The sequence below is a fragment of the Myotis yumanensis genome, unplaced genomic scaffold (genome assembly GCF_028538775.1).
Source record: "Myotis yumanensis isolate MYYU_CA2020_CCGP unplaced genomic scaffold, mMyoYum1.0.hap1 SCAF_3, whole genome shotgun sequence".
Taxonomy (NCBI): domain Eukaryota; kingdom Metazoa; phylum Chordata; class Mammalia; order Chiroptera; family Vespertilionidae; genus Myotis; species Myotis yumanensis.
The window spans coordinates 117,467,653-117,480,502 of record NW_027223754.1 but is presented as its reverse complement, the minus strand read 5'-3'; the positions used below and the strand labels follow the sequence as shown (position 1 = coordinate 117,480,502).

Genomic DNA, 12,850 nt, shown 5'->3' with positions numbered 1-12,850 from the left:
ACAGTTACAGCCAGAAAAGAGATCTGCCTTATGGAAAGAGAATCAAAATGTGCTGGGTGGGGTTTATGCATCTTTGGGTGCTCCACCTCCGTGCAGGGCCTACATTTCTAGGTTCACGTGGAATCTGTGTTCCCTCTTCTGGGATGGCTGTGGAGCTGAGCTTCTCTCTCAGGTGTTCTCCATGTCTGGCAGGCTGTCCAGACATGCTCACCTGGAATGGGTTAGTGTTCTGACCCGAATAAAAATCCCCTTGTTTCTCAGCTTCAAGCCAAATTCTCCAAGGCTTCTGTATGACTCCATCGCTCCAACCCACTGGCCAAACACATAACTGTTTTGGAAACTCATATGGGTAAACTTTACCCAGTGCCGCTGTTTTACAAATCTGCCTCCCACATCCCTGTGTGTGGGCGGTGCACTCAGGACGGGGGCTAGGACTTGCAGCATGATCAGAGAGCAGTTCTGACTTTCTTCCGCTCCATTGCCAGAGCACTTCATTGGCTATTGGGAGACTTTCAAATATACTTTGAAACTGAAGTTTGATGACTTAAATACTATTTAAATGTTATTTGATGATTTAAATATTAAAAATGTGATCTACATGGTAACCTACATTAATTAGAGATTCATTATTTGAATGCTAGAACTGCAAAATGTTTGCCTTACATTAGAGACACTTCCTATTGTTTTAATAATAAGCATAACAACCCTGGTGTAGCTCAGGGGTTCAGCGTCAGCCTGCACACTGAAGGGTCTCGGGTTTGATTCCCAATCAAGGGCATGTATCTAGGTTGCAGGTTTGATCCCCAGCCCCAATCAGGGTGCATGCGGGAGGCAACCTATTGATGTGTCTCACATCTCTCTCTCTCCCTCTCCCTTTTCTTCACCCTCCCTACCTTCCTTCCACTCTCTCTCTAAAACAAACAAACAAACAAAAACACAATGGAAAAAATGTCTTTGCGTGAGGATTAATAAAAAATAATAATAATAAGCATACATTTTAGAACTTGTCTTTATAAATATGGACAATGAATAATGCAATGAAACAATTGATCCAGATTCAATAATTGAGGCACAGTTTTTATAGTGGCGACTTCATTGAGACCTTGAAGACCAGTAGCTATGTTCTCCAGTATATTTTCTGGGCATAGACAAAAATGGTGAATCACAGAATAACTAACACCTGGTATATGCTTGCAAACTTTATAAAACAAAACAAATTGACCCTAGTATTATGACATATGAATTGAATATTTTAATTAGAAAAAAATAACGAGTCCAAATGAGTTCTTTTCCTATGCAAAATATAGGGAGGTAATAAATATTAATCTAACTTGAGTTTTTCTCAAGTTGCATTGGACATGGCTGATTGGGAAGCAATAGAAATTGTAACCACTGGAATTCTGCTATCAGTGTGCATGTCGGTTCTGATTTTATTTATAAAATAGGTTTAGATGCTAAGTGTTACTTTAGCAATAGATAAATCTGAAATTGACTTTTTAAAAACTTCATCATAAAAGTAAACCTCTAACCTTCCACACTGAAATTTTGTTGCCACCAGTTGTGAGGGAGAAAAATAAAGTTTGATTTCCCTTTTATTCCATGGGCCCCTTCAGCAGTTCCTTCCTTACTGGTAGTGTAAGTTATTATAACCGCATAGTGTAAACTCTTACATGAAGTGATGAAATACATGTGCAGAAAGTAAAGGAGTGTGTTGTTTTAGTGAAAACTAATTTGTATACTTTGGAAAGACTCAAAGGTGAGTTTTTTTTTAAAAGCTAATTAGATATGAATAAGACAACTGAAAAACTGGTGGATTAAAAAAATTCATGAAGGATTTGCATCCAAATTGTCTCGCAAGTTTTCTCATGACTTAAAAAATTAAACACTTGAAACTGGACTTTTGTAACTTAACAGTATCAGTATATTGTGATATCTATGTATGATGGCACAATGAAACTTCTGGCAGGAGAGCAGTGCTTGACTGTAGAATCAAGTTTTGGTGAATAAATTTACGTATATATATTCTAAGTTAAAATAGTTATGGTCAGGTTTGACTGCTTTTTTAATTAACTGACTTATTGCAGGTATTGACTAAATCAGATGACAGGATTGTAACAGGATGCTAAAATGAGTTTAATAATGTAATTGAAACTGAATATCAAAATTATAATCCAGTGTTTGGGATAACACAAGTCATTTAATAGTGGTTTGTGGTGTTAATTTCAGAGATACTATAATTTTATTTTTGCTCCAATCATTTAATAAATAGTTATCACACAGGTGATACATGATATGCTGCCATGCTCTCTTGTTTATATCAGCATCTAAACTCAACTTGCCACTTGCTTCTTCCCCATACCTTAGTATTGAAATTCTGCCCATCCTTCCAAAACTATCTCCAATATTATTTTTACTCAAAGGGTATCCTAGGTTTTTCATGTGAAACTGTGGTGGACTCACAAAACTTGTTTGTTAATAATGCATTGAATTATATCTGCTTTTTGCCTCAGAGTTAGTCCCGATACTGTGATTTTTGCCTAACTTATTTAAGAGAGCACATGCTAAAATAATGTGAAGAGCAGCTGAAACTTCCATTTATGTATCAGGAGAAATAACAAATGATTGTCCACAGCAAGCACAAACATCCATTTTTTGAGAAAGGAGCACATTAGTAATGTTCTGCTGGTGAAGTGACTGCTGGTGCATATAGTGCATTGTATGCTTTGGCAAAACATTGTGTTTAAACTTAGAGGACCTTTTAGTTTTTGTTAGGGTGTTTGAAAATGCCTGTCTTAATTTATAATTATTTTCTGAGAGTGTGAGGAATAGTAGTTTTAAAGATATTAATATAGAGAGGATTCTTGGTTGGGAAGAAGTGTTAATAAATATTACAATTTATATTAAAAGTGTGAATGTAGCCCTAGCCGTTTTGGCTCAGTGGATAGAGCGTCGGCCTGTGGACTGAAGGGTCCCAGGTTCGATTAGTCAAGGGCATGTACATTGGTTGCAGGCACATCCCCAGTGGGGGGTGTGCAGGAGGCAGCTGATCGATGTTTCTCTCTCATCGATGTTTCTAACTCTCTATCCCTCTCCCTTCCTCTCTGTAAAAAATCAATAAAATATATATATTTTTAAAAAGTGTGAATGTAGGTGCCCAGCCAGTGTTGCTCAGTGGTTGAACGTCAACCTATGCACCAGGAGGTCATTGATTTGATTCCCAGTCAGGGCACATGCCCAGGTTGTGGGCTCAATCCCCAGTTAGGGGTGTGCAGGAGGCAGCTGATTAATGTTGATGTTTCTCTCGCATCAATGTTTCTATCTCTCCCTCTCCCTCTCTCTCTCAAAACAGTAAAAACATATTTTTTTAAAAGTGTGAAGATAGAAATAAATGGTGCCTACTTGAAAAGCTATAAAGTTTCGAAGCCTATCTGCTCTCACAAGTGATGAGAAAGCTAATTTTAACTCTTAACTATAATAATCTCCATGTGTTTTAGAGTTTAATTTTCTATGATGTTGAACAATTTTATGTGAGTTTTGTAGCTTTGTTATTCTATTGATCTAATAATTAAATAGAGAAAAATTATTATGTCTACATTTATAAGACTAGAGGTTAGTTTCTTCATTATTATTGGGTCATACAAACTGTCAAGAGCTTTTTTGTAAACACATTCCAGGTCTAAAAATGTCTTTAAATATGAAATTTTTCTCTTTTGCTTTTGAGACAGTTTCAGTTAGGCATTTTGCTTCACTATGAAAGGGTTCCTCCTGGAGAGAGGCTCAGAGCCTAATGTGGCCTCGCTACTCAGCTGCCACAGTCTGGATTTGATGGCCCTGCTAAAGACTTCTTCACTTGGTGTGTAGAGAAATGGATTGTGCAAACTTAAAACCATAGCCCTGTTCAAGAGATGTCTAGCATAAAGAAAAGGCAGAAGTTAGCTGAGTTTTAAGAGGTTTGTTTAGGAGAAATATGGGGTGTTAAACAGTTAGACACTGCCATCAGAATTTTAGCAATGATGAATATAGTTCTTAGGTCTAGAATGAAAGTTCTCTGACTCACTGGCATTAAACAGTCAATTACCAGCTTTTGTTTTGTTGATTGTTAATTTTCAGTTCATGTATTTGAAATATATATTTTATTGATTTTTTACAGAGAGGAAGGGAGAGGGATAGAGAGTTAGAAACATCGATGAGAGAGAAACATTGATCCGCTGCCTCCTGCACACCCCCTACTGGGTATATTCCCACAACCAAGGTACATGCACTTGACTGGAATCGAACCCAGGACCCTTGAGTCCGCAGGCCGATGCTCTATCCACTGAGCCAAACTGGTTAGGGCCAGTTCATGTATTTTAGATGTTTGGCTAAGGATTTTTTTAAAATACTTATTTTCATTTCCTGAAAATTCTGACTTTACTGTAGGAATTGATACTTAAGAGTTAGCTTACTTTTTCTTATTTACCCATATTTAAGGATAATGAGGTAATATATCTTTCATTTGGTCAGAAAAAAAAACTGTAATAAGAATAATTTATTCAAAATTAAAGATTGCTCTGGAACTCTCTGTGTACTTGAAATCAAAAGCTATGCATATAGATATAGTCTCTACACATATTCCATACTGAAAACCATGCTGACATTTCAGAAATTAAGTACAAAGAGTGTTTATAAAATGCCACATCATGGCATGTAATATGGAAACTGTGGAAATAGTTAAGTTACTGTCTTGATGAAGGCTGCAGCTCTTAGAATATTAACTTCTTACATTGATTTGAAGACATTCATAGGTATTTAATGATTACCAGTATAGCTGTCTGTTTGTTTCTGAACTGCTTTATTTACTGTAGGTATATCTTAATACTTATAAAAAAGTGAAAAATTGCAAAGGCTCTAAACTCAAAACTGTAATAACATGCACTTACTGTAATATAGCATTTGCTACTTTAGATTTCAGATCGAAAGATCAGGCTCCTAGTGATAGGATATGAGGACATTATTCATTTGTTAAAGACAGAGTTCATTTTAGACTCTGGAGCTACTTGCTCTACAAACATATGTACAGCAAATTCCCTGGTTGAACTGAATCTCACAGTTTATAGTAGAACAGAACAACAAAGAAAAGTGAAGTCAGAAGGAAAAAAAAAAAAGATACCACAAAGGGAATGAATAATAAGGGAGTGACAGAAAGAGAAAAGAAATCTGGAACTCAAGATTTTTAAGACTTCAAATGGGGGCATGGTGAGAGAAATCTGGTTGGATGAAAAGTGACACGTTGATTTTACTGCTCTGCTTGGGTGTGGTCCATTGCCCTATCTTCAAGTTCACTGATCTTTTCTTCTCATCTAGTCTGTTGTTGACCCTTTCTGTTGGGGTTTTCAGTGCAGTTATTGTATTCTTCAGCTTCGTGACTTCTCTTTGGTACTTTCTGATATTTTCTGTCTCTTTGTTAAAGTTCTCACTGTGTTCATTCATTCTTCTCCCAAGCTCAGTGAGTATCTTTATGACCAGTATTTTAAACTCTTTATCAGGTAAGTCACTTATTTCTATTTCATTCAAGTCTTTTTCTGAGTTTTTTTCTTCCATTTGAAACAGATTCCTGTTTCTTTATTGTCCTTGACTGTCTGTGTTGGTTTCTATGCATTAGATAAACCAGCCACCTCTCCCAGTCTTAAAGGATTGGCCTCATGCAGGAAATGAACCTTATCATTCACCCTATCCTAGCTTTTGGCTGTCTCTCAAGCCTTTATAATTAGCCAGGCAGCCTACTTTATTTTTAGTGGTCCCCGGTAGCTGAAGGTATGCCAAGACTTGTCAGTGTCCCATAGGGGAAGATCTCAGTACCTTCAATTAGATTCAGCCTAATTGGAAGCCACACATTCAGGCAGCAGATTTTTTTTTTTTTAATATATTTTATTGATTTTTTTACAGAGAGGAAGGGAGAGGGATAGAGAGTTAGAAACATCGATGAGACAGAAACATCGACCAGCCGCCTCCTGCACACCTCCTACTGGGGATGTGCCCGCAACCAAGGTACATGCCCTTGACCGGAATCGAACCTGGGACCTTTCAGTCCACAGGCCGACGCTCTATCCACTGAGCCAAACCAGTTTGGCGGCAGCAGCTTTTAAAGTACACAAATATACCTCTTTCAAGGGAAGACCAGGGGATAGGTGTTTCTGTATGCTTCCTGTTCACTGAGCCCTGGGTTGATTGCCACTTCCCAACTGTTTCTTTCTTTGCTACCATCCCATTAAACTCATGAACACAAACCCACCAGCTACCAGAGCCAGTTGATCAAGGAGTGTCCCTTATGCAGCAGCCACAAAAACCAAGGCACTATATATAAAAACCAGGGCACCAGACAGGTGGACAAGTTCCATGCCAGGAGATTCCAGTGCTCTGCAACATGGCAGAGGGAGGATGCAAAGATGGTGCCTATCAGACTCTGTCCCTGGAGGGTATTTCACTAAGACCCTCAATGTGTGTTAAAGTAGATTCCTGCCCCTCTGGTTAATACTTTAATATAAGCAAATAAGCCTCTTTCACAGAAAATCTGGGCACTTTTCAGTTGGCTGCCTCTGCACTGGGTCCTGGGGTGGGTTAGTCCACATGTGAGCCCTTTAAAAACTGTTTCTCAGTGCACTATAGCCTTTTGAGTCCCCTGGATTCAAGCCCCATTGGCTGTCAAAGATAGATGTTTTGGGAACTTATTTCTCTGGGGCAGGTCTTAAAATATCAGGTGCTAGGTGAAAGGTACGAATCCTTGCTCCTCATGGAGAAGCTCGGGTTTGTGAGTTCCCTCCCAATTATGGATTGCTCTGGGTGGGGGAGTTTATGGTGAGATTGTGTCTTAGCCTCTTGTACCTGCTTCAGTGTGGGGTTTTTCTCATTGGCCCGATGTGTAGGAGTTGCTTAGCTAGTTTGGGGTTTTTTCCAGTGAAAATTATTCCATATATAACTGTAGATTTGGTGTATCTGTGAAATTAAATAAGTTCAGGATCCTCCTACATTGCTATCTTGAACCAGAACTGACAAGTTGGTTTTAGATATGTTAAAATTACAGTGATTACAGGGACAGGCATCAGGAAGGGTAAAGCACAAGGACTTTTTAGGGCAGTGAAATGATTCTGCATGATACTGGGGTTATGGATACATGACATCTTACATTTGTCAAATTCAGAGAACTGTACAACATGAAGAGTAAGCCCTAGTCTAAACTATGGCGTTTAATTAATAATCATCAATTGTAACAAGTGTACCACACTAATATAAGTTGTGAATATAAGTTGAAACTCTTTGGGTCTGTACGGATGGTAATGGGAACTCTGTGCTTTCTGCTCATTTTCCTGTAGACTTAAAACTGTTCTAAAACATAAAGTCTATTCATTATTTTTAAATATTGCAGTGATACACAAAGATGAAGATGGGCAGTAGCCAGTGAGTAAAAGCAGGTTGGCATTATAAATGCAATTTGAAAGTCATCTATATAAAGAGACTTTCTGGGCTTCAGGAGTAGATGAGCTCCTGGTAGAGGAATGATGAAAGGGAAGACGTGAAGGCCCAGCACTGAGTCTCCTGGTCTTCCCATATAAGGGCCTGGCTCACAACAGGAAATGGCAAGGATGAAAAAGGAGTGACACTAAAAATTGGAGGAGTACAAGTGTCATATCACATCACAGCAGCCAAAAGAGAGATGAATTTGAAAGGTCATTACTTATTCTCCAAAGAGGTGAAGGATAATGAGGACTTATAATGGTCATTAAATCTGATGATTAGGTGGGGAGAAGTCTGTCAGAGAGAATAGTTTCAATACTGTCCTGGTTGGAGTTTGGTTGTGGAGACTAAGACTCAGTTGATCTGGAAACAGAAGCTAAAAGTATAGATTTCTTTTAATAAGTAAACAACTTTCCTTTTAGGGAGTAGCGGGATGGTATTTCTTTCTTTTAATCTATGGAAGACAATCTATTTATAGGAAGAAACTAAAGAGCTAAAATTCTGGTAGAGGCTGGACATTTGAGGACATGATAGAAAGAGATGGAAATGGAACCAAGACCTTGAGTAAGAAGTAGCCAAGAAACCAGAAAGGATGAGAATATGGATGAACAGAAAAATATATAAGGTGGTTTTACTATGCCTGTCATCAGAGATTTGGGGTTGCAAAGAAAATAGATGGAGAGGTTAAAACTATATCTTCTCGCCAAAATCGGTTTGGCTCAGTGGATAGAGTGTCAGCCTGCGGACTGGAAGGTCCCAGGTTCGATTCCGGTCAAGGGCATGTACCTGGGTTGCGGGCACATCCCCAGTAGGAGATGTGCAGGAGGCAACTGATCTATGTTTCTCTGTCATCGATGTTTCTAACTCTCTATCTCTCTCCCTTCCTCTTTGTAAAAAAATCAATAAAATATATTTTAAAAAACTATATCTTCTCTCTCTAATAGAGTAAGAGGTCAACTTATCTGCTAATTACTTGGTGTTTGAGATGTTGAACCAACTGTATCATGTGTAAAATGAAGTTTTGAGGCATTTTCATTTGAAGTTCCCCACAATAAAGTGCTCTAAATATAATACATGATGGCATAATTTTTAATTCAAAAGATCCAATAGAAATTATCATGCCCAACTCAGTCGTTTTTCAAAGGATAATGACATAAAGAAAGGTTATGTAGATTGCTTAAAGTCACATGGCTATTTAGGGGTTGAATCAGGACTGTAATGGAAGTCTTATCTCAGGCAATTTTGCATTTCTTCTACACTACTGCAGGTATGGAGAATTTGAGATGTTCCAATGATGGTAGGCAGCTGTAGATAAATAGCTGGTATTGGAATGAGAGGTGAGAGCTAAAAGCAAAGTTTTCCTTTTTATTGAAATATAATTCAAATGCCATAACATTTTTCCTTTGAAACTATACAACTTATGCAACTGTCACCACTATATAATTTCAGAACACTTTCATCACTCTAAAAAGAAAATTCATGCCTGTTAGCCGTCACTCCAGATCATACTACCACCATCAAAAACAAAGCATCTGGCAACCTTTAATCCATTTTCTGTCTCTATGGATTTATCTATTCTGGACATTTCATATGAGTGAAATCATACAATATGTGGCATTTTGTGTCTAGCATCTTTCATTTAGCATAAAGTTTTCAAGGGTCCATTCATGTTGTAGCATATTATTAGTACTTCATTTCTTTTTGTGGCAAATAATGCTTCATTGTATGGTTCTACCACATTTTGTTTATCCATTTGTCAGTTGATGGTCATTTATGATGTTTCGACTTATTTCTATTATGAATAATACTGTTATGAACATTCATATACAAGTTTTTATATATACATGTTTTAAATTCTCTTGGCATATAACTAAAAATGGAATTGCTGAATTTTATATTCATATATAGAAATAGATATAGATATTTAATTATATCTCTCACAAAGAGATTGAGAAAGTCAACATCTCCTACTTTACAAAACAAAGGTACGCATCTCAGAATCTCACTGTGGGACATGCTTCTTGGAGCAAAAAACATCTCAGAGATACAAACCAAAGAGACATTTATTGAAGAAATAAAACAATAAAATCCCACACAATGGTCAATAAGACCTTGCTTCTGAGGAACTGTCAGAGAGGGACTCAGGGAGAAACATGGAAAGCAACTGTTTTTATTTCCTGTGGACACGGTATTCATGGAAAGGCTCTGTTCATCCCATTGATCTTTATCTATGAAAGGAAGCTCAGAAATGAAATGGTCATCATGGGCATATATACTAACATGTATATTTTATTTTATTATTATTATTTTTAATTCTCACTCAAGACACATCGATTGGTTGCCTCTTGCAAGCTCCCTGACCAGGGCCCAGGCCAGGAAGGAGCCTGAAACCAAGGTATATGTCCTTGACCGGAATCAAACCCGAGACCCTTCGATCCCCAGGCTGATGCTCTAACTGGTTAGGCCTTATTTTTTTAAATATATTTTTATTTATTTCAGTGAGGAAGGGAGAGAGATAGATAGAAACATCAATGATGCGAGAGGATCATCAATTGGCTGCCTCCTGCACACCCCACACTGGGGACTGAGCCCATAACCCGGGCATGTGCCCTGACTGGGAATTGAACTGTGACCTCCTTGCTCATAGGTCAATGCTTAACCACTGAGCAACACTGGCTGGGCTAACATGTATATTTTTTAGTTGAAATTTGAAGTCAGACTAGTTTTTACTGATTTAAATGATTAGTTAAAAAGTGAAAACAGATGCCCCAGCCGGTGTGGCTCAGTTAGATGGAGTGTTGTCTGTCCTGTACACCAAAAAATTGCGGGTTCAATCCCTGGTCAGGGCACATACCAGAGGCACCCAATTGATGTTCCTCACTCACATTAATGTTTCTCTCTCTCTCTCTCTCTCTCTCTCTCTCTTTCTCCTCTCTCCCCTTTCCCCCCTCCAAAAAAATCAATAAACATTTCCTTAGGTGAAGATTTATTTTTTAAAAAGTGAAGACAGGTGTTGCCAGTTAGGTTTTATGGCAGAAGTCTAAAATTTGAATGAGCTAAGGTTTGGAAAAATGCTTGAAGCATGTGCTATAGGGTGACTGTCATATACCTGCAGAACCTCATGTACAGAGAATATGATGTGAGAGCAAGGTAGGCCTATATGATAAGAGGACACTATTTTATCAAACAATAATGTAATAACGATCATGTATTAAAAATGAAAAATATTTTTTTCCAAACCTTTCTGAGTATATTAGGTGGAAAGGGAACATCTAAGTGAAAGCATAGCAGGATAATTAGAAGTTATTTGAAACTTCCTTACTTTTCTTAGTATGTTGTTTCTTCAGAGCAATTCACTGATGTGTTGTAGGACACATGGACTAACAAGGTGCTGAGTCTTGGATGCTTTGGTCCTAGATTTCTCACCTCCTTTGTTAGGGGCTTTCTCACAACATATTGGTGGATATCATCTTCTTTAGAGAGATTGAAAAGTTTGCAGATTCTGCTAGCTCTTTTTGGCACCAGTTGACAAGGCACAGCAGTCATCAGTAAAAGCAAGAATATCTTTCTCCCCACCCCCCCTTTTTTTTGTTACAATAACCAGTTGATAACACTGAGATTGGCATCCACAATGCAACCCCGAACAGATTTGCACTTTCTCCTTGGGGTGTAACAGGAATGCCCCTTACTTAGCAGCAGGTGGACATGGCCATGGGTCAAGATACCGCACTTCATGGGGAAACCTTGCTTATCATTCCCAGCACTGATTTGAACCACATAAGCCTCCCATTATTCACCCAGAGCATCAGAAGCAGCTTTTGTGGCCATATGCTTCTCATAAAAGGCACAAAGTTTGTGTTCATTGTCCACTTCAATGAGTTTCTGGCAGCCAGTGGTTGGGAAAGAAATGTTCAGCCTCATCCTGAAGCAACTCTGAGGCACCACAGAAAAGAGGTGTTCGTGTATTTCTTAAAGTGCATTCTGATGGGCATCCACTTGTGGTACTCAGAATCCATTGGCTACATGAAAGGACTGATAAATTTGTTTTAAAATGTCAATATTTACAACATGCCAGGAAGTATATTCTTTGCAATTATTTAACCTTATCATTAAAAGTTACATTACCTTAAAAATATATTGAAACCAAAGCAATCTACAGGATTAATGCAATCCCTATAAAAATCCCAATAATACTTATTGAAGTAGAAAAACATACCGTAAAATTCTTATGGAATCTTAAGGGACCTCCAATAGCCAAGGAATCTTGAAAAGGAAGGATGAAGGTGAAAAAATCACACTTCCTGATTTCAAAACTTGCTACAAAGCTACAGTAATTAAAACATGTGGTACTGACATAAAGATAGGCATATTGACCAATGGACTAGAGTAGAGAGCCCAGAAATAAACCATTGTATACACGGCCAAATGATTCTCAACAAGGGTACTAAGACCCTTCAATGGGAAAGGACTGTCTTTCCAACAGATGTTGTGGAGAAAACTGGGTATCCACATGCAAAAAAAGAAATTGTACCCTTATGTGGCATACAGAAAAATTAATTCATAATGGATCAAAGCCCTAAATATGATAGCTAAAACTTTAAAACTCTTAGAAGAAAATATAAGGTAAAAACATGACATTGGATTTGGCAATGATTTTTTGGATATGACACCAAAAACACAGATAATGTAGATAAATTGTACTTTTCCAAATTAAAAATTTTGTGCATCAGAAGATACTATCAACAGAGTGAAAAGACAACCCACAGGATGGGGAAAATATTTGTAAATCATATATCTTATAAGGGATCAATCTCCAGAATACATAAAGAACTACACCTCAACAAGAAAACCCAATTTAAAAATCAATAAAGGACTTGAAAAGACACTTCTCCAAAGATGATATACAAATAGCCAATAACCACATGAAAAGCAGATCAAGATTTCTAACCATTAGGAAATTGCAAATCAGAACCACAAGGAGAAAGATATCAATTCACTCCTATTAAGATGGCTATTTTTTTTTTTAATCGAAAGTAAGTGTTGGTGACAATGTAGAGAAATAGGAATGTTTGTGCTTTGTTGGTGGGAAAGTAAAATAGTACAGCTGTTGTGGAAAATAGTATGGAGGTTTCTAATAAAGTTAAACATAGAATTACATATATATTGAAAGCAAGAACTCAAACAGATATTTGGACACCAATGTTCATAGTAGCCAAAAGGTAGAAACAACCTAAGTGTTCATCAATGGATGAATGGATAAGTAAACTGTGATATATACTTTCAATGAAATATTATTCAGCCTTAAAAAGGATGAAATTCTTATAATTTCTACTACATGGATGAGCCTTGAAAACATTAT

General features: G+C 37.5%; 1 protein-coding gene and 1 pseudogene across 2 annotated transcripts in view; one reads left to right on the top strand and one right to left on the bottom strand.

Annotated features, from left to right (window-relative positions):
* The window catches only part of ATP8A2 (ATPase phospholipid transporting 8A2), a 692,529-nt gene that overhangs the window by 459,647 nt on the left and 220,032 nt on the right, over positions 1-12,850 (top strand). The window lies entirely within an intron of this gene.
* On the bottom strand, positions 10,788-11,412 carry LOC139005163 (small ribosomal subunit protein eS6-like; annotated as a pseudogene).